Raw genomic sequence first — 3339 nt, forward strand, 5'->3', positions numbered from 1 at the left:
CCTTCCCACCCCCTTTACCCACTGGTAACCATGCTGAGAACTCTTTTAGTTTAGAATGAGTTAGTTTAGAAGTACTTTACTCATCTTGGTACTTCTAGACTTTATCATAGAGTCTGAGAAGATGGTTAGCTTTTCAAACAAGTTTGTTCAGCGCAAGAATAAATGGGGAAAATGAGGAAGATGGACAAAAAAATGGAATGGCAAGAGGAAAATAAAAAGAAGGTCAAAGAGAAATGCAAAATGAGGGGAAGGAAGTAAAGAGAAAGATGAGAGGGAGGTTTGGGAACAGCTTGAGTTCATTCACAAATGGGGATGTGGAATTTTAGCCATTAAAAAATTAGATTAACACTTTGCTTCTTTTTTTCCTTTACCCCGAAGCCTTCACCCCATGCACCGCTTTTAATAAATAATACTTGATGAAGATGGTGATGATGTGTCCTCTTCATGTTAATCCAGGCAGTTCTCAGTTTATGAATGGGTTGGGTTCCAAATGTCTGTTGTAAGTCAGCTGTTTGGCTATCGAAAGTATTTTTCCTTTGAGACAATGTAACAGTCGGTGGTTAAATTCTCCAACTACTTCACAAAAAGCTATTTAATCCACAAAGTGTCGGAATTATAGTGCTAATGTACTGCAGAGTAGTAATTCCTTATAGGCATATTATATACTTCTGGATGGTTTGCAAAGTGCTTTTGCATACGTTAAAAAAAATGGACTGTCTCCGTCTAATATTTTTTTCCATGGAAAAATGTGTTCCAAGTTTTAAATGAGGAGGCTAGTAACACATCCCCCACCCACTCTGGTCTCTGTGAAACGACTTGGCTTCCATGGAGAGGCTCCCACACTGCCCTTCCCAGAGGCGCTGGCTCCAAGGGAGCCCCAGGACAGGGAAGCAGGCTGGGTGTGTGCCTATCTGGGAGGGCTCGTGGGGAGCGGAGGCATCACTGGCCTCTAGACAGAAGAGCCACTCTGTATCTAGATCCTGCTGCTGCCATCTGGTAACCTTGTGTGATTGCTTAGTTTCCCTTGGACATAGAGCGGGGATAATGATGCCTCCCTCACAGGGTTTTGTGATGTTTAAGATGAGATAATGTAGGACGGAGCCCACAGCACAGTACCTGGTACATAATGGATGCTCACGAATGTTCTCTTTCATCTCTTCCCCTCCTGCCCACCACCACTACACTCTGAAGCAACATAAGTAAAGAGGGGCTCTGGTGGCGATCTGCTCCGCTGGTGGGCAAAGTGATAGGAACCAGGGAGAGGCTCTGGCGGGTGTTGCCCTGGTGGGTCCCCAGTTCCCAGAGGGCGAGCAGTGAGGGCTTCAGGGTGCCGAGTCTCCCAGACACCAGCAGCAGCTGTGCTGCCCATTTCTGCATCGTGTGTGGACTTCCATCAGAAGGGGAACCAGGGCCGGGTTGTGTGTTATCACTGAACAGCTATACCTCCAAATCTCAGTCGCTTAATACAGCAGAAGTTCAGTGCTTACTCATGCTTACGTGAAGCCCTGCAGACAGTTTTCCTCCACGCAGTTTCAGTGATGAAGGTTCTTCCCATCTGGTGGTTCTGTCTGTCTTGACCACTTGGCATCAAGCTGGTGGAGAAGGAAAGAGAAAGCATCATCAGACAGTGTGCACTGGAGATGTTTGTGGGCCGGGCTTGGGAGGGGCTCACGCCATTTCCATGGTTCATGTCAGGTGACCACATCGGACAGCAAAGGATTGGAACACGTAGTCTTGCTGCTTACCCAGGAAGACAAATAGCTTCAGTGGCCAGGTAACAGTGCCTATTACAGATGAGAGCGAGGTGTTAAGTATCTGCTTGTTGGTACAAGTTATTTGCAAATGAGTAATTATTAAATAGAAAAGTCTACCTGATTGCAATTCAAGATAAGTAAATCAAGTTGAATGAATAGCAGAGAATCCACACTAAGATAGTGGCTTAGGGTGGTGTGTATAGCTCAGTGGTAGAGCGTATGCTTGGTGTGCACAAAGTTTTGGGTTCAATCCCCATTGCTTCCCTTAAGGGAAATAATAATAATAATAATAATAATAATAATAATAATAATAATAATAATAATAATAATAATGATAGTGGCCTGAGTCCTTTGGGGGTAAACCTTGACACATAGGCTAGTTTTCCTTTTCTGGCAGAAATGAAGGAGATGAAACAGATCAATACTAACCAGTGTTCCAAGTAGATTCAAACAGAGAGATACTGATCCTTTAAAGTTCCTCCACCAAGAAAGTGTTGAAAACAGACTTAATAATATAAATAAACTTCTGCTATTTTAATCCACTGGTGCTGTCTGAAAACACACAGCCACCTTTCATGTTGTTTTTTTCTTTCTTTGAATTATTTAACACACTGACTCAAGGTCTGCACATCCAGGTCACACCCAGAGCTGTGGTGGATCAGGACAAGCTATCTACCTCCTAACCTTCTCTGACTGCTCTTGTAGAAAGGTCCTGAAAAGAGCGCGAACTTTGGAGTTTAATCATCCAACACGTCAAATGTCTTCCCAGCCTCTGCTCTGTTCCAGGTATTAGGGATAAAAAGATCCCAAAGACAGAGGATGGCCCTGCAAGAAGCTTGCAGTCTGCTGATGGAGACAGAATGTAAGCAAGTGACGGCTGCACAGTGAGGTCAGTGCAGCGCCAGCAGCACATTCATGGGATGGGAGGAGGGCTTCGCAGTGTAAGAAGCGCCGAGAGTGAGAGGAGGGGAAGGGAGGGATGGGCGAAGAACAGAGATAAGGGTAGGCAGGAGCCAGAACACGAAGGATCTTGTCAGTCATGTATTCCTGTAGTTGACTAGGAGCTAATTTTCACTTTGGAGCACAAGCCAGTGAGCTCAGACAAACATTGTCTATTGGTGCAAGAATCATGCCAATTTATTTGCAAAAATGACTTCCCAAAACACCTCTGTGTGGTCTTCCTCTATAAAACTGTATTAGCATAATGTGTGTGTGTCTTCTAGAGATTACAAACATTTTTCAGATTATTGGCAGATCACAGGCAGTAAGTGAGAGACCTCATGTCCCCCGGGCCTGGGCTTGTAAAATGGTTTTTTCCCCCTAGAAGAAAGTTGCTCAGAACCAACTCAAAATACGATCTAAATGCATTTCACTGGATGCTGGGGCAGCATTTCGTGTTGCATGGATTTAAATACTGGTTTATCAGCCAATAACTGATTTTAACCGTCACTTTGCTTATTCCAAAAGAGCGGGAATGGGATCATAGAGGGAAGGAAAATAACTATCTGTCCAGTATCACCTAGGACATCGCAGTTACGCAACAAACATGGGATCCCTTGTAGTATTCATCAATTCAGGAAGCATC

Source organism: Vicugna pacos, chromosome 8, assembly GCF_048564905.1.
Source record: "Vicugna pacos chromosome 8, VicPac4, whole genome shotgun sequence".
NCBI classification, from domain to species: Eukaryota; Metazoa; Chordata; class Mammalia; order Artiodactyla; family Camelidae; genus Vicugna; species Vicugna pacos.